This window comes from Macadamia integrifolia, chromosome 13 (assembly GCF_013358625.1).
Source record: "Macadamia integrifolia cultivar HAES 741 chromosome 13, SCU_Mint_v3, whole genome shotgun sequence".
Lineage (NCBI taxonomy): Eukaryota > Viridiplantae > Streptophyta > Magnoliopsida > Proteales > Proteaceae > Macadamia > Macadamia integrifolia.
This window is the reverse complement of record NC_056569.1, coordinates 16,688,710-16,708,359: the sequence shown is the minus strand read 5'-3', so window position 1 is coordinate 16,708,359 and position 19,650 is coordinate 16,688,710. Positions and strand designations below refer to the sequence as shown.

Genomic DNA, 19,650 nt, shown 5'->3' with positions numbered 1-19,650 from the left:
GGAAAGGGGGGGGGGGCAAAGGGAACAAAACCCCACAAGGGGGGGCATCAAAATCTCAAAACATTAACTAAGGGATACAACCATTGGGGGGAGGGGGGGAGAAGATAGAAGTGGGAAGGCCCCAGGAGACAACAATGAGCTTGTTCCTTGGGGTATCATGGATCGGGCGAAGGCAGAGAGATCTAAGCTTGGAGGACACATCAAAGTAGATGGCCTTCCAAATCCCATCCAAGGAGCGGGAGTTGGGGGTCCATCTACGCAGAATCCTTTCCATCCAGAGGTGGTTGATGGTGGTGCAACAGACTAGTTTCCTAGCTGTGTCGCAGATGATGGAGCCACTATAGGTCATGTCTACCCAAATCCATTCCCGGGAAGGGGGAGGATGGGATGAGTGGAGAGCCAGCAAGAGCGAAGGACCTTCTTCCAGATGGATGCAGAGAAGGGGCAAGAGAAGAAAAGATGGTCAATATATTCAGTTCCATGCCAGCACAAACAATAGGATGTAGGGACTTGGATGTGTTGGTAATTAAGGAGGGACTGGGTAGAGAGACAGTAGGAGAGGGCATGCCACGCAGTGAAGCTATGGCGAGGGATATGGCCTTTAAACTAGATGATGTTTCACCAAGGAATAGGAAGATCTTTAGAGTGAACAAAGTTCCAGGCAGATGCAGAGGAGAAGTGGCTCGAGGAGGAGGGGATCTATATGATGGTGTCTGGAGAGCCTCGGCGTCCGGAGGGGATGAGAGGGAGGGTAGACCAAAGATCAGGAAGGAGGGGACGAAGAAAGGAGGGACTAGCCAGTAGGAGAGAGGATGGAATCAACGGTGGCAGAACGAGTCGAGACAAAAGCCGCCATAATTATAGGGGAGATAAGGGGGAGAAGGATGCCCACAGGGTGCCATGGGTCAAGCCAAAGGAAGGTGGAGGAGCCATTGCCAATGGTACAAGAAATTGCAGGGAGGGCTAAGGATTTGGAATTGAGAATGCATCTCCAGATCTAGGAAGCATCGGGAGAGCGGGAAGCAGACCAAAGGGAATCATTTTTTTGGGGGACAGAGTAAACCCAAGAGACCTAGATACTCTGTTGCTTGGTGATGATTTTCCAAATGAGCTTGAGGATAGCAGCGGGGTTGACATCCTTGATTTTGCGAAGACCCAATCCTCCTTCGGACTTGGGCCGATAGACATTCTACCAACTCATTGGGTGGAGGAATCTAGTGGTCTCATTTCCTTTCCAGAGGAAGGCACAGAGGAGAGAGTTAATGGCTTTAGAAGTGGAAGCAAGGAAGTGGAAAATGCCCAACCAATAGAGGTAGAGAGATTGAAGGACAGACTTGATAAGGACAAGGCGGCCAACATAGGAGAGGAGCTTCCCCTTCCAAAGTTGGAGCCTCTTCTGGATGGAGTCAAGGATGGGAGAACAGTGATGATGGGATACACGAGAGGAGATGGGAGGACGGCCAAGGTATTTAACTGGAAGGGTTCCAGAGGAGAATCCAGAGATGGCAAGGAGTTGGGCTTGACGGGAGTCTGAGACTCCTGAGAGGAAGAGACTGGATTTGAGGAGGTTAATTTTCAATCCGGAAAGGTTTTCAAAGAGTTGGAGGGAGGCCAAGATATTGGAGATGGAGGCAGGATCAGCTTTAGAGAAGATCACGAGGTCATAAAAAAGTCAGGTGGGTAAACATAAGAGCTTTACATTTAGGGATGGGGGAGATGGAAGTGTTGATTAGTGGAGGTTCGGATTGAGCAGGAGAGGACTTCGAGCGCCAGGAAAAAAAGGAAGAGGGAGAGAGGGCATCCTTGTTTGATGCCAGCAGCGGCGAAAAAGTACCCCGCAGGGCTACCATTAAGGAGGATAGAGAAGTGGTGGGTGGATATACAAGAGTGAATCCAGTGAACGAAGGAAGAGGGAAGGACATTTAGAGGAGGACAAAGGAAATAAAATCCCAACAGATCGAGTCAAATTCCTTATGAATGTTTATCTTCATAAGGGCTGCAGACGAGTGGGATTTGCGGTTGAAGCCTCGAACAATCTCATGATAAAGGATGACGTAGTCCGATATGCTTCTCCCAACAATGAAAGCTGATTGATTTAGACTGACAAGCGAATCGATAACCTTTTGGATCCTGTTAGGAAGGATCATACAATAAACTTGTAAAAGAGATTGCAGAGGGAGATGGGTTGGAAATTAGATATGCATTGAGCACCATCCTTCTTGAGGTTGAGGCAAAGGAAGGAATGGTTGATGCCAAAGATTTGGGAGGGGTTGAGGAAGAAATTGCGGATGGCAAAGATGAGGTCATCACGAATGATGTGCCAGCAAGTGGAGAAGAAGCCCATATTAAAACCATTGGGGCCAGGAGCTTTATTGGATTCATGATGGAGGACAGTAGAAAAAATCTCATCATCCAAGGGGATGGCATGAAGAGAAGGCAGAAGATGATCGAGGATGAATTTGTTAAGAGAATTAAGGGGGGGAGGGGAGAGTGAGGGTTGGGTGGAGGGTGGAAGAGATCTTCAAAGTAGGAGATAGCTTTAGCTTTGATATCATTGGGGGAGGTAAGCTCTGATCTCAAGCAAGAGATGAGCTTGAGAATGGAATTAGCATTAGTACAGGCTTTGAGAGAGCGATGAAAGTAAGCTGTGTTAGAGTCTCCCAGTTCAAGCCATTTGATCCTGGATTTCTGGCGAAGGAAGGATTCTTCCTGGGCAAGGCGGGAGGAGAGGTCCATGGCAATCAACTTTTCCTCCTTAGCAAGGGAAGAGCTGAAGGGGTCAAGCTTGAGTCTTGACTGGATGAGGGAGAGTTTATCTTGGCAGGAAGAGACTTGATCAAAGATATGACCAAAAGTGGCAGAGTTCCATGCTTTGAGGGCCATTTTGACATTTTTGAGCTTTTTAGCAAAGGAAATGAGAGGAGAGGAGAGGAGGAGACGGGGGTGGGGATGGCCCAGGTATCCCTGACCAAGGGAAGGAATCCATCATGAAGGGACCACATGTTAAAAATCTTGATGCGCTTGGGGCTGAAGGAGATATGGGGTTCCACGAAGAGGGAGATGGGGGAGTGGTCGAAGATACCAGGGAGTTCAAAATTGGTGTGGGAGTCCGGGAAGGCATTAAGCTAAGCTTTATTGACGAGAAGACGATCAAGCTTACAAGCTACACTGATGTAGATAAGTCACTTGGGCTTATTTTATTGCAAATAAGCCTTGGGCTGTGTTATGTATGTGTTAAGCCTTTGATCCCATCGGTTTTCTTTGAAATGGGCCACTTAATGGGCCTAAAATATGGGTAGAAGGTAGGAAAATGGGATTTAATTCATTAGTTTAATTAGTTGCTATTTAATTCAATAAAAGCTCATTAGGCCATTAGTTGGTTGTAAAGTCCTATATGGACTATTAGTTAGTTCATCCTACTTCACGCTGGAGTCATAACGTCAAGTCCTAGTCCTATTTTGAATTCCTAGTTATAGAATTGTCTAGTTCTCTTTGGAAACTAGCTCCTAGTCTTAGTATGATTGTAAACTTCTCCTTTATAAATAGAGAGGCATATGCATCATTATAGGACAGATTTGAATAAAAAGAAAGTTTGTAACTAAATGCTTGGAGCAGCTAAGATAGCTGTGGGTGAGAAGCCCAGGCTGAGATAGCCACCTCCTCCCCCACTTTCCCTTGTTTCTTCTTTGTTTAATCTTTCTATTTTCATTCTTAATTGCTGCTATTTATGTTTTCTGCTTTTGCGAGTATTAAAGAAGTTCAGATCTATCCAAGCATTAAAAACCATAATCGATCAGCCAAAGAGTTCTTATTCTTGAAGCTAATCGACCCTCATTGCTGCCCAAGTCTGAGATCTAGTTTACAGATCCTTTTGGGGACTGGTCCTACACTTTCAGAAGACCAATTGATCCTCTCTTGAAGACCATCTGAAGTTGACCAGCTGCTGTTCTGAAGAACCTTGAAGTTTTCACTCTCCTAGGTCAGAAAATCAAGAAAGCTTGTAACTTCACAACTAGCCGTCAGAATCCTCTTAACCTTGGGGGTTTTTGTACCCTTCGTAGGGACTATCTACGCCCAAGAGTGCAGGCAGCTCAATCGGACTCCTATAGACCTGGCCGCACCTCTTTCTCTCTCCAGCTCTATAGCAGGTCTTTCTCTCTCCTATCGGGTTGTGTTTTGGGCTAGTTTTGCTCCTATATGGGTATTGTATCCTTAGGGGTTTATTTGATGGTCTTATTTCTTTGTTTCCTAGTCCTATTTGTATTTATTCGGGGTTATAAACTGCTGGGGTAGTTTCTTGTAATCTACTCCTGTATTACACACGTTCATGACCAATACAATGATTTTGCCAAGTGAATTTCAATCCGGTCCATCGAAGATCATCCATTCCAATATCCTCAATGCAATCATTCCGAACCACATGGAAATCTCCGCTAACACCCCAAGGAAGAGTGGAGAGGGTGGAGGAGAAGGAAAGGAGGTCATTCCACAAAGGGAGTCTATCAGGGCCCAATTAAGAGCATAGACATCAGAGAAAAAGGAAAGAGGTGAGCACGAGGGAAGGGCAAAGGAGAAATGCATAACTTGGGAGGAAGAAGCAAGAAGAGAGATATTGATGAGGAGAGGGTTCCAAAGGATCCAAATGCGCCCCTTAAGTGAATGGGCATAGTTGGAAAAGAAGGACCAGGAGGGGGCAATGGAGGCAACAATGCGAGAGGCATTGACTTCAAGGACACGAGTTTCAGGAAGGCAACAAATAGCTACCTTAGATGACTTGATACGGGAGCGGATAGAGGCCTGTTTGGCAGAGGAGTTCAGACCTTTGACATTCCATAAAATCCATGGTATCATTTGGAGGGGGGAGGGAGGGCAGCCGAGACTCCAAGGAGCATGAGGAAGGGGCAGTTTGGATTTGGTACGACGGGAGTACTCTTTGAAGGGGGATGGCAGTGAGTGGGTGGAGAGCTTAGTGCTGGACAGGCCCTTAGGGCGTGGGAGGTTAGACGTGGCCTTTTTCTTGAGACCAGCCACAAGAGGTTTGGGAGGGACCAGAGGAGCCAATCGGGGTATAGGGGAGGGGGATGTCTTTGTCAATTGACCATGCTTCCCAGAAGGAGAATAGCTTGAAGTGGGTGAGCCCATAAAGGGAGTGTCAAGCTGTATATCAGGTTCCAAAGGGGGCGGAACAGCCAAAGTGCAAGGATGAGAAGCATCCAAGTCAATAAAGTTACAGGGGCAGGAAGCGCCAGGATCAGTAGTGAAGGAGGTTGGTGACATGCCAAGGTTGGCGAGAGGCCAATGGATGTCCCAAATATAGGGGCATAAGTATCCGAGGCAGCCACCTTCGTCGCAGTGGAGGGAGTCGATGTTGATGCCTTCCGAGGCATGAAGGATCAAAGAGGCAGCCGCGGGGAGTGTTTCTGAACCAATGCCTAGCAGTCGGCCAGGAGAAAACCCATTAGAGTGGGAGGTAACACTGGAGAGTACAGAGCAGTTGTCTTTAGTTGCAGGGCCTTCAGCAAGGCAGGCGATGGTACAATTGCCAAGCGGAAGGGTTGCTGATGGAGCGTGGAAGGCACCTTTTAAGGCGGCAAGACAGGCGGGTAAGGTGGATGGAGGAGGGGGATCGAGCCAAGGAGGGAGGGCAGGGACTCGCGAGGAGGTGAAAGGAGGGAGAGGAATTCTCGAGAGGGCAGCTCTTGTGAGTCAGGATGGCAGAGGGAGAGGCGGGTGAGGAAGGCGATAGTAGTGGGTGTCGGGTCCATAGATGATGGACCAGGATCAGAAAAGGTGGGGGGCTCAGTTGGGTTACAAAACGGGTGGTTCGGGTCATACAAATTACCTGGAAAGAGGGGATGGTCAACCAGGAATTTGGAGAATTTAGAAAGGAGCTCGACCGGTAGGAATTGGTTTAGTAGATAGAAAAGTGGTGCATGTTGGGCCGGCTGGTTCAGGTTGGAGTAATTGGGCATAAGAGAGGAATTAGAGGGATTAGCCAAAGGAGGAATTCGATGGATTGTCATACCAGGAGCGGACGTCGAGCCAGGCTGAGAAGGAGGAAGAGGAAGGAGAGGGGGGAGAACCGAGGAGGGGGGACAGAAGGAGGAGGGGAGGAAGCTAGGTATAAGGCACAGGGTTCCTTTATAGGCACAAAGGCGAGAGAGGAGGTGGCATCGAGAGGTACAGAGGGGCAGAGAGAGGAAGCAAGGGGCGGTGTTAGGTTGTCAGGCAAAACAGGTTCTTCAAGGCAAAGCCAAGGTAGAGTATTGGTTAATGACCAACAGATCATCACTCAGACCACCAGTATAAGATGAAGGATCCAAGATGCCTGAGATAACGGCCGTCGACAGAGAATTTTGTCCCCGATTTCTTCTGGATGGTTTTTTAGGGGGCGGTGCTCAGAAACTAGGTTTTCAAGTGCTGAGGCTTCTAAGGACGAGCAGGCGATAATCTCAGCAGGGGCGGACAGAATCGCTTCATCATTTTTCCCAGTCCTGATGTCTTTTTGGGATGGAATATTTGAAATTTTTTTTCCACAGTGCACTGTTGAATGTCCAAAGCATTTGCAGATAGAGCACATGGGAGGAATCCAATCATATGTTATTTCTTGTACAAAGGAGTGATCGTCTCCCTCAAGGATAGTAACAGAAGAGGGAAGAGACCTTTCAGCAGAGACCTCAACACATATATGAGCAAAGGAGAGGCAATCCATAGTCTTAGTTCTCTTGTCTGAATAGAGGCTTGCCAATGATAGAACCTATAATGCTTAGACCCTTGACACACCAGAAGTGAAGGGGAAGGTTGGGGAGGGCGATCCAAAGGGGAATGGAAGTCGGTTCCTAACGTTGGAAGGAGATGTGCTCGTCCCATTGCTTCAAGAAGATCGGTTTTGTCCCCACGAACCAAGGGCCACCATCTGTAGCAATAGCCTTATCATTAGGGGAGGAGAAGTTGAAGACGAAAAGGCCATTATCGAGCATGTAAAAGGTGAGAGGGCATAAGGGACGCCACTGGTTGACAAGGGAGGCTTTTACAATGGCAAACGAAGGTCGGCTTCCCAAGAAGGAACCGACGATACAGAGTTTCCATTTGCAGATTTTGGCATCAAGGAGTCTGGGAGGGCAGAGGCCAACAGGGGTGGAGTTTAGGGAGGAAGGGAGGGTGGAAGTAGAGGGAATGGCCGGAGGTGGGGAGGCTGAGGAGAGGAAGGAGGAGAGGAGGCAACGACAGAGGACTAAGGACGGCTATCAGGGGGAGAAGAGGGAGGAGGGATGAGAGAGGAGGACAGGGCAGGAAGGTTGGGGCCACCATCGGCAGCAGCCGGCGGAGGGAGGGCAGAGGCCATGTGTGATACCCTACTTTTTAAACCCGGTCTAATTACACAGTTGACCTGGTTTAACCATGCCAGACCCGAACCGGAGAGGGTTAAGGCGGGTTCCTTATGGACTATGATGGCAAGGGTGACTTTGAACACCGGTTGGCCAGACAAGTCCGAGTCAGTGCCAGAGGAGACAGGTGTACCCAAGCTGTGTACATGCACATATCATAAGGCCATGTACGGATAAAGCTAGTATGTAGCCGTATCCTAAAGCGTATATGTATAATATACCTTATGCCGAGAGTGAGATTCGTGCCGAGAGTCGAATTCCATCAAAATCCCACTTGTTGGCCAATTTTCGGCCCTCAGGTGGGCGGTCACAGGTGGGCGCATCCGCCCACCTGAGTGACCCACCCATGTGGTTACTTAGTTGTTTTAGAAAGAATAAATAGCATTTATGATTTTTCCATTTTCTCATTTATGACATTCGCGTGTTTGGTGAAAAGAGTAAAGAGGAGAGAGAAAAGGAGGGAGAAAAGAGAACGGAGAAGAAGAAAGGGGAGGAAGAGGAAGAAGGAATGGATTTAAGCGGTGCCAAGGCTTGATCTTCCCATTCCGACGCCGGAAGAGTGATCCCCAACACAAGATCTACGTTTAGAGGTGAGCAAAGGCTATGTTCTTCAGCTTTCACCAAACCCAAGTAAAACCCTTGATTTGGGTAGAGTTTCTTGAGGTCTTGTAAATCCCCCTTGAGATGATGAATCTAAGGTTTAATAGATGGTTTATATGTTGATTTTGAAGGATTGGAAGAAGTGTTTCCACGGTTGGAGGAGCATTGGTGATTTGAAGTGATTTTGGGGTTTTTGAATGAGTTCTTGAGCAAAGAAGGTAAGATGGCTTCCATTCCTTAAATCTAACCTAGATCTAGGTTAGAACCATCTTATGAGACCTTGAATGTGTGGAGAATGGGTTTGGAAAAGCCCCATTTGATTCCCCAAAGGTTGGGAAAGGTTTCGGGGAAAATGAAATTTTTCCGCCAAGACCGGTGGGCCAAGATTGGTGGGCCAAATGGCCCGCCTGAGGGCACCCACCTGAGAGGACAGGGCCTTGGAGCCAACCGGCGGGCCAACCTACCCGCTGGTCCTAGCAGACCCTCGGCCTACACCGGCGGGCCCCTACCAGCGGGCTGACCTGCCCGTCGGTCATGACTGGTGGGTCAGGACCGGTGGGTCGACCTACCCGCCGGTCAGGACTGGTGGGTCAAGACATGTGGGCCACATGTCTTGACCCACCCGAGAGGCTCCTGGCGTGATTTTTACGTCCAAATGGACCCAAAACGGACGTGCGACCTTCTTTTAGGATTCTAAACATGATTTTGTCATCAAATCTTATTAGTTTTGACCCCAAAGTGGTGAAATGCTAACCCCATTCACTTATGATAGGTTCACCAAAACTTACGCTTCTCACACCGGATCTCACCCGTACCGGGCGTGAATCTTTGTACACATCAGGTAAGTGGGGAGAGGACGTTTGGCCTTATTTTAAGGCTTGTTTGGCATTCATTTAATTGTATCTAGACTAGCCATGTCATCATGCAAATTATGTGTAGCTTAGCCATCCTCATATTATTATGACATGTGTGTTGTGTTTATTTTCTCAATGTCAAATGATGCTGTGAGTATGTGATGAATGATGACATCATTGTGCATAATGCATTTATAGGCTAGATGCAGTAGTCGGCTTGGAAACGAGTGCACTGGTGGCCAGTGGAATGTGACGCGGTGGCACTATGCAATGGTACTATGTCATATAGGAGTATGCGGTTTAGGATTATCATCTCCCCTTCTACGACCTTTCCCAACAGGGGTTGAGGTGTTGGGTTACCATTTGGGGGAAAGCAGTGGTCGCGGTTGTCGGGTCTCTGTGGCGGTTAGACATACGCCCAGCTGGTCATTAGGACAGTCGGCAACCCCGGTGGTATATTCAAGAGGGCCAATCGTACTGCTTTTAAATTGCTGGAGTCAACACCTTTATTTTCTGTCATTTACTTTTATGTTAAGAGCCGGTGGTCGGCATGCTTTACTTTTCCGAGTACTCACGGTGGGCCTTCTCCGACAGCCCTATGGGCGTATCGCGGGATGGAGTTCGCGGCTCGTACCCGGAGTATACGCGCACTGTGGTTGTAGTAGCACTAAACCAAAGACTTAGTAATGTTGTTTAGATGGATGTGATTAAAAATGAATTGCATAGCATATAGTGCATATGGTTGTGATTGTTGTGTGGACTGTTGTGTGGTCCTTCTTTTCACTTACTGAGCTAGTGAGCTCATCCCACGTGTGCACCTCTTTTAGATGATTTTGCAGGTCACCAGCCTGAGGATCAAGGGTCGGGCCCCACAGTGGAATTCCTCGAGGAGGATTGGTGGGTCCCCGAGGACTATGAGCACGGCACGGAACGGATTGCACGTGCGAGGGTTGTGCTGTGGGACCAAAGCAGTGACTCCATACAGGGTTACTTTTTGATTCTTTTGACGACCCCTTTGTGTACTTGATATGTAAATTGTATTCTTTTTGTGTAAATATCATGCCTGCGGACCCACATGTACTTAACTATGTATTACAATTTGGGTATAAGTATATCGGGGATATTTATAGGTAAATTAAGTCTTCTGCTGAACTGTTGAACATTTTCTTAGTTGTGTGTATGCTGTGGTTGGATACTGTATCAGATGATCTTGGCACGTTTGGATTAACCGGAGTTAACCCTGTCACCGGTCCGGTTCTGTGTGAACGGGGGGTGGCAGCATGGGTTCAGATCATCAGCGGAGGGAGGGGAGAGGGCATGGTATGGGGTTGTATAGTAGGCAATTGAACTAAGTTTTAGCAGGGTTCTCATTTTGTTTGTTGAATCTTGTTCATAAGTCTCTCAAAAGTTCTACTGTTTTGGGCTTAAATCCAATTTTTACACTGATTTCGAGAAATCCCTCTCGCTTCGATTTTCCAAATTCTTCAGTTTCATGGCTGATTCTTCAGATCTGATTTATGTTCTCTGTTTTCTGTACAGTTACCAATCACTGTTCATACATCAAACCATTCACTGTTATTGCTACCTGATGCTTCCTGAATATACTGGTTCAGGTTACCGTTCCAAACCTTGTTTCTAAAATCCTACTCCCAGTAGGATTAACCTATAACTTTAGATCTGGCCATTTGAACCAGATATTGGGAAATCATTCTTCTCCATAAAACTAATCTTCAGCCAGATTTTTCACTAAATCAAAACCTTGGATTGCCTACTATTATATATCTCTTAAATTAATTAATAAAAAAAAAAAAAAAAAAAAAACTGCCATTCTAGATATTTTATATATTTCTGAAACCTATCACTTTAGGCTTCTAGAAACCCAGCAATTGGTATTAGAGCTTTACCAGTAGTGAGCCATGGAATACTGACTCAATCAGTGTCCACGATACAGTCAATCAAGTCACTAATATGATCAGGCAACCATCTGATAAGATGTCCGCATAGAACAACAGTTTGCTGATTCTAATCGATCCCCTATGCCTGAATTATGAAAATCCCATACCTGATGAAGGATTGCTTATACTACAAATAATATCATGATAGTTGGAAAGGACCACAGAGAGTTCTTATGAATCAGCCTTTTTTAAGGACACCTTGTGTGATACCCCACTTTCTAAACCTGGTCCAATTTCCCGGTTGGTTTGATTTGGTCTTGTAGGACCTGAACCCGAGCCAGCCGAGGCGAGTACCTTATGGAACATGATGGCAAGGGTAACTCTAAACCCGGGTTGGCCAGATGAGTTGGAGTTGGTGCCTAGTGAAGTCTGTGTGCCCAAGCCGTGCACTTGCACGTATCACTAGGACATGTACGCACAATAAAGGTACGTAACCGTATTTTATACCAAGCACGCATATTGATCGATTACCAAAAGTGAAATACATGTCGGGGCCGACCCCCGTAAAAAATCCCAATGATTCGGCTAAGTTTTGGCTGATTGGTGGGTGGTCATGGATGGGTCGGACCCACCAGTGTGACCTACCACTCTAATCTATAGATATTTTGACCCCACTATAAATAGCATTTATTACTTTCTTCACCCTCATTTATTGTTTTACACGGTGGGTGAGAAAAGTAAAGAAGAGAGAGCAAAGGAGAGAGAAGGGAAGAAGAAGGAAGAAATGGGGAAGAAGATGGTCATTATGTGTTGCCGAGGTTGAATCTTTCGATTTCGATGCCAGATTAGTGATCCCCACCTTGAGATCTACGTTTTGAGGTGATTAAAGTTTATATTTCTTAAACCCTCATGAAACCCTAAGTGAAATCCTACGATATGGGTAGGAATCATTTAGATCTTGTTAATCTCTCTTGGGAATGTGAATTTAAGGTTTAAAAAAGGACCTACATGTTGTTTATGAAGGGTTTTGAGGAAGAACTTGCAAGATTTATGAAGCATTTGTTGATCTCTTGAGTTAAAGAGAAGATTTGAAGTTTTTGAAGTGTTCTTGAGCAAAAAGGTAAGATCCATGCTTGAGACCTTGGATCGACCCTAGATCTATGTTGGAATCGTGTTATAGAACCTTAGATTTATGGAAAATGCAGTTGAATCGAGTCGTGGTGGTTTACCCAAGGTGGGATGAAGAATGGATGAGAACATCAAAAATACCGGTTCTGATTGATGGGTGCCTGGAATTGGTCAGACCCACCAATCTAGAGCCCGCCTATCCTAGTTGAGCTACTGGCTGACCGGTGAGCACGACCGGTGGTCGCCTGACCGCCGGTCCAGGCTGAGCCTCTGGGTCGAGCGGCAAGCAAGGATTGGTGGGTGCCTTGCCCGCCGGTTGACCCACCAGTCCGACTTCTCGGGTCCCAATTGGGCCCAAATTTGTCGGGTAACCTTCTCTAGTGATTCTAAACACATTGGGATCATCATACCTCATTGGGTATGAGCATAAAGTGGAGATATACTAAACCCAACTCTTTTTATGATAGGTTGTAATAGAAACTCGCGTCATCGCATGCTGGATCTTCCTCGTACCAAGGGTGATCTTCGTACACAACTAAGTGAGAAGAGGACATTGCATCATATCATTCTGGTTGTAGACTAGCCATGTCATTTCACTATCGTTGTAGACTAGTCATCCACGAGTGCCATCGCATGCATTGATGTGTGCATTATGAAATTCATTTATGATTGACATGCTGATACATTTAATTGTTAAATCTTTATTCTTGCTTTGAGGTATAAGATGGATGGCTCTAAACTAATTATTATGATGTATTGCTAGACTAGATGCCGTAGTCAGCTTGGACACGAATACATTGGTGGCCCGTGGAATGGGACGCGGTGGTATTATGCAGTCGTATTATCTCACATAGGAGCATGCGGTTAGGAATGACATATCCCTATGCTACGACCCTTCCCAATAGAGGTTTAGGTGTTGGGTATATCACTAAGGGGAAGCCTGAGGTTGTGTACCAACGGTGGCAGTTAGAAGTACACCTGACTGATCATTAGGACTGTCGGCAACTTTCGTGATATGATAAGAGGACCAATCGTACTGCTTTTAATTTAATGTAGGGCAAGGCCCATTTTACTTTAATGTCGCTAAGAAACAACAATTTACTTTAATGTCACTGAGAAACAACAATTTACTTTAATGTTACTGAGGAACAACAATTTACTTTTCCGGTACCCATGGCTAGCCTTCTCCAGCAATCCTATGGGCGTATCGCAGGATGGGGTTCGCGGCTCATACCCGGAGCATACGCACACTGTGGTTGCGAGCAGCACATGATCTATGACTTAGAATTTTTGTCTACGTGAACTAAGATAATAAAATGAACTGCATGCATATAGGCTCATTTATATTACAAATGCTTGTTTGGTCTTTCTTTTCACTTACTGGGCTAGTGAGCTCATCCCACGTGCACACTATTTTTAGATGATCTTGCAGGTTATCTGGTTGAGAAGCTAGAGCCAGGACCCACTGTGGAGTTTCTAGTTGAGGACTGGTGAGCCCCTGAAGATCTCGGGCATGGGACCGAGTGCCCGTGTGATAGCTGTGTTGCGGGTCAACAACACTGATACCATACTAGGATTCCTTTTGGTCATTTTTGAAATGTTACCCCTTTTATGCTCTGGATATGTAAATTGTATTTCTGGTATATATATCACGCCTATGGACCCACATGTAAATGTATTATGTAATACAATTTGGGTATCAAGAGTATTGGGGTATTTACAGGTAAATACATGTAAGACTTCAGCTGAAATATAGAATCTTCTTGGCTTAGAGTGTGTGTATGCTGTGCTGTGGTTATTGTATCAGATGATCCTGACAGGTTTTGGGTTAACAGGTGTTAACTCTGTCACCGGTCGGGTTCTGTGTGAACGGGGTGTGACACCTTGCACACCTTGGTAGAGAATAGTTATTATAAAAAGACCAATAATGCTACAAAGAACGTGAAGCCAGAAGTTTCTTACTTTGCTAGATAGATGGACCCACAAGGCCACAACTATTCCTTGAGACAATTCTTGAAGATTTTAAGGAAGGGATTCAACATTCAGAATGTGGAAGATAATTTTGCAAAACCCAGAGAAGATTGTGAAGACAAGGTTGCAGCAGTGATACTAGATGAGTTTGTAATTAAGGAAGACTTCAAGAACACTCCACGTGAAGCCAAAAATATTCAAGATGATGTTCTTATTGTTGAGGATTTCATAGAGTTCGTGATTCCACCTCACTACTTGAACAAGAAGGATCCCATGGTAGCAGAATTGCTTCATATCGTCAGTGTGCTACCAGAATTTTATTTTTGACTGAAGATGCAACCCTCGCATTGTTCATTCTATGCCATCTTTTTCAAGCCCGCGAGAATTGAAGCAGTATCTAGGCACCAGTAGCAATGCCAGAAGAAGAATAGTTTGTGGTTTCAAAAATTTTAGGATTCCTAGTGAAAGGTATCCTATTTCCTAGTCTACTATGGAGTTCTATTTAAGTAGAGTTTTACTTTTAATTTCTTTTATTATTTTGATTATGTTTGCATGTTCTAGTTCTTCTGAAGTAGAAGTTCCTGAGGCAAACACGCAAATCTTCTGCTGAAGCTCTTCTCCCTGCTCCCAAGGTTTTATTCCTGGTTGTAAGGAAAAACGACCGATGGCGGACCCCCTTTCCTCAGGGATTAGGATCTTTATGTCCAGTCCTGTTATTAGTTGATTTTCTTTCATCATGTCAAGTCCTAGTTGGTTTAGGAACTCCAGAAACAGCTGGAGGCTTTTGAGTCAGTTTTGGAGTTGTTTAAGTCTTTTATTGATTAGCTAAGTAGATAGTTTGATTACTAGTTGGTTTAGGCTATTTCTAGTGATGATAGGAATCATATTTGGAGAGTCTATATATTTACAGGATAAAAATCGCTACCTGGTTGCACACCCCTACACCCAGACACAGGAAGTGAGGAAAAGACCACCCTGCCCCCTGGTTGGTCCCCACTCTGATGCAGTGACCACACGACCAGCACACAAATTTAGGAATGGAATTGACTTTCAGCCATTTAGTTCTATGTGTATCAAATTACCTATTGCTGTGAGATGCAGTGAAGCCCTTGGTGGGATGCCAAGTTAGTGATTCAGGCGGGATTCCTAAAGCCATATCATATCCTTCTTCTTCTTTATCCATTCATCAGTTCAGGTCAGTATTTTAATGCTTTCTATTTACTGTTCATGGCCAGATTGTTGGATTCAACTACTTCTTTGAGTATCTAATTTGCTGATACTTGTTCATAAGTCTTAAAAATTCTGCTACTATTTTGAACTTGTGAAAAAACCTGATCTTAATAACCAGGAACAGTAAAGAAGAAGAAGGAAAGAGAGAGAGAACTACAAGAGAACCCTAGCTCTCGGTTGTATGTATTCTACTGTGACCACGGCATATATATTAAATAAAGCACGACTCCTTAAGCGTGAGGATCGAGTACAACTTAGGTAATCATAAACCCCACGATAATACCACAAAGTTACAGGGCTTAAACATCACCATGAACAACAGTACAATTTATCACCATAATAATAAACAGCATCATGCACTGGTAAGGATCATCAAAGCTGCTAAACATTATGACAACTAGAATTCCAACATTGGCCCCTCAAGCTAGAGTATATCTATATCCTAGGCTCCAGCTTGGAATAACAAGAACAAAAACTGTAGAATCAACTAGAAGAGACACAATCATGAAACCCAGTGGTAATTAATAACAGAACCCTGGCAAAATCATCTTCTAGACACACACCAACACAAGCACACCAATCATCAGCAGCAACAATAGAGAAAAATCTTCACATCGAATAAATCTAAACAGAAACAAACAAATAAGAAGAGAATGCCAACCAAAACTCAGAATACCATAGCAGCAACAACAAGATCAAAAGCCTTCTCAAGGAAGGCAAGTATTAATCTTCACAAATAAGACAGATAAAAGAGCAAAATAGGTAACTACGAAACCACGGATAAAAAAAAACAGCAGAGGTTGCTACGAACCACAGATAACAGCATAAGGTAGTTGCGAACCACAAAAATAATCTTGTTACTACAAACCAAAAGTAATCATCTTCATAAGAAAACACATTGTTGATGACATGAGCAAATAATAACCTTCAAATAAGCAAATGACAATACGTTGATGACACTAGGTAAATAATAATAATATTCAAATATCGCAGATAATAACTATGACCGGCCAGCCTTTGTGATTTAATCAACGCAAAACATCAGCAACAACAATAAGGTGGTTATGATGATATGGCCCGGCACTCATTTTAGTACTAAAAGTCTAGGTCTCTAGGATGATTCAAATTTATGAATGTGTTATTCTGTTATGTACTTGTGTAGTTATGTCATATGTGACAAATTAACTATGTGTATTAGTGATTTTGTGTCTGTGACTCATTTGAGTCAACACTCATCAGTCATCCAAGTTACACAATTAACAAATTATTTTTATGTTATTTAATTCCTTATGCTTATTTACACTTTTAATGGAATTATATGTGTTCTAAGAGTATTAGGTGTTGTGTGGAATAGCCTAGGGTATAGTTCACCTATGCGGTCTGAAATCAAAGTACCATTTTGGGTTTATTTTTTTTAAAAAATGAGGCTTCCATTGTGTTTAGAAGGCCTAAAATAGGCTAGATGACAAGTTTCAGGGGCTCCATATGGCCACCAAAACCAACTAGCGAGTTAACGCGGAAAAAAAATATTAGGTCTCAGCGAGATCTCGCTAGAACTCGGTTTTATGGCCAAGAGAAACCAATGGTAAAACCGAGACCTCAAACCTTGATTGGGTCTCGTACAATGCTTAATACTCAACTCAAGTTTAGCAGCTACAACTGCTGGGAGCAACAACCCCCACTTCTGTTTGAGCTACAACACAAACAAGGGCTACAACCTACTTCTCACAGCTGCAACTGTGAGGGTGCTACAACACCATAATTTAGACTGTCATTATAGTCAAGGAGCTACAAACCCTTTGGTGTCTAGCCCCAACTGGAACACCCCCAACAAGAATATCAATATATGGGCTTATAACATTGCCCAGCATTACATGCACAATTCCCAATATAAATTCCCCCAATTACATTGACTAAGCCTTTTATCAAGCACTTAGCCTATAGCCAATACTACATGAATGGGAACTTAACAAAGGTTTAGATTACATTCCTAGCGTAATCCCACCACCACATGATTGCTGGAAATGCATAGATGTCACCACACGTGCCCCTTACTCCTATGCACTCCACAATCACCAACACCTAATCTCCACCAAGACTTGGGGTTCTTCAACCTTGAGATGCCTCACTTCACTATGCCCCACCCAACAAAGCCAGGCGGACACCTTGCATTGGAAAGAATAGTAGCCCTTACCACCATGAACAGTAGTGAATTTGTTGTCAAGGACATCTTCAATAATATCATCTATAAGAGCTACAAACTGGGGAAGCTTTAGTGCATGCTCCGTGTCTCCTTCGTCAGAATGATGTCCCACATAGAGTGTCAGATCAGCCACATTGAAGACATTATTGATCTTCAGAGTAGGAGGTAATTCCAGCATGCAAGCATTGGGCCCAATACGCTTTAAGGCCTTGTATGGACCCACATTCCGAGGATGGAGCTTATGCACGGTACAGGGAGGGAACCTCTCAGGTGGAATTTGAACCATCACCATATCACCAGGTTAAAATTTCACGTAGAGTCGATGACGGTTAGCAATTGCTTGATATCCATCAATGCCAACAGCTATGCGGCAACAAACATCAGCATGTATCTCTGTGATATGCCTAAGGAACTCATCCGTTTCAACACTAACACGGGCATGAGGTGGCAATGGTACCATGTCAACTGGTCGTTGTGGCTTCAGTCCAAGAACAATTTCAAATGGAGTACGACCGGTGGTGCGGTTGATGGAGCCATTGTCACACCCCACTCCCGGCAGACCCAACTTACCATTAGGAATACCGACGATGTGAGTAAGACACGTACCTATCTTAGAACCTACTAGGATCTCTGATAGCAGTACCTTAACATTTTCACAATCTTATGTCACAAACCAGTATAATCAGTAGAATCAGAGTATAATAGCGGAATTATAAGTAAAATGGGGAACATCTAATGGTAATATAATAGTAATAACCAAGTTATTCTATTACATCCATCCATGACACACTTATAACCTCAAGAATATATACAATCCACAGCTATATCCAAAAATATCAAAATATGATATACAATCTCACGGTGCGGCGTAAGCACAGTGGTCGCAAGCACAGTCCTGATCGTGCTCCTCCGCTTCTGACATCCACCAGTCGCTCACACCATACTCCGACCCAGAAGATACTGGATCAACCGTTATTGGCACCACGATACCAGCATCATCTAAAAAGGGGTGTATATGTGGGGTGAGCTTTTCAACTCGCTCAGTGAGGGGTGGGGTCAAGCACATCCAAGCAAGTCAATAGCAATAGTAATTTATGATGCGTGATTGTGAAAATTAAACACATAGTCCATGATGCTGATGATGCAGTTCATTTATTTATTATCCACCTAACAATACAAACTAAATCTGGTGAATGCTACTACGGCGCATTAGGCTGTATCCCTCGTCTCGGAAACGACATTGACTACACAGCGATACAAACCCTAGCCGTGATTAGAAGTCTGCCGGTCCCTGTATGCGTCCATGGGTCACCCAGCAAACCCCTAATAACCCCCTCCTGGTAGTCACGGCACCGGTAACACATCGGCCACGCCAGACAGATTCCCGCCTCCGGCAACAATCACATCGTACTACGGGAGTGGCACTTTGGAAAGACACATCAAACATACCATAATGAGTTATCCAACACCTCAACCCATGTTGGCAAGGTGTATAGCATAGGGAGTGATACCTAACCACATATATACTACATGCCTTCATAATGATACATTTAGCATGGATTACATGATGCCGAAGAGACCTCGGCTACAAAGTGTAATCCATCTCCAAATACAGTCTCGGTTACACGATACCAGAGAGACCTTGGCCACAAAGTGAAACCCGAGACCGTTTACGTAATCTAGGATACATATCACAGTTGAGTATGGACTACGCAACACTGGCAAGACCTCAGCCATGAGGCGTATCCATTTCCAAATGTAGTCCTGGGTACACGATACCAACGAGACCTTGGCCACAAAGTGAAACCCGCAACTACAACTAACTCTAATGCACATAATCAATGCATAAATGCAACATACCTACGGCAATCACGGCACCGGTACCACCTCGGCCACGCCGGATTCCGTCACACACACCCATTCAACATACATACGGCGATCACGGTACCGGTACCACCTCGGCCACACCAGATCCCGTCATACATTCCATACAATTCATATCATGATCGTGAAATGACAATTTCAATTAAACATATAATTTTAAGCATGTGAGTAATTTAATAAATAATAAACATTTCAAAAATAAAACACAGTCCATCCCTCACCTTGTTGATCTTTGTTTGGTTTAGAGTTCAAGTAAGGCCACTAATCAATCAAATCAATTCCAACTTCGGGGCACGTGTGCGTCACTGTCCTAGACATAAATGGAATCGTACATTAGTAAGCGTCGGAAACATCGGGAGGGACCCACACAGGTCACCCCCAAAGGGTACAGACACAGTTCTTAGGTGACAGTACTGTCACCGGAAACACCCACCGGAAACAGGGCATTTCCACCGGAAATATCAGTCCTGTTTCCGGTGGAGGTGATAGAGAGCACA

At 44.7% G+C, this 19,650-nt stretch overlaps 1 protein-coding gene across 1 annotated transcript in view; it reads right to left on the bottom strand.

Annotated features, from left to right (window-relative positions):
• LOC122059526 (protein SEMI-ROLLED LEAF 2-like) overlaps positions 1-19,650 on the bottom strand; it is a 75,262-nt gene that overhangs the window by 22,220 nt on the left and 33,392 nt on the right. The gene's annotated exons all lie outside the window — the stretch shown is intronic.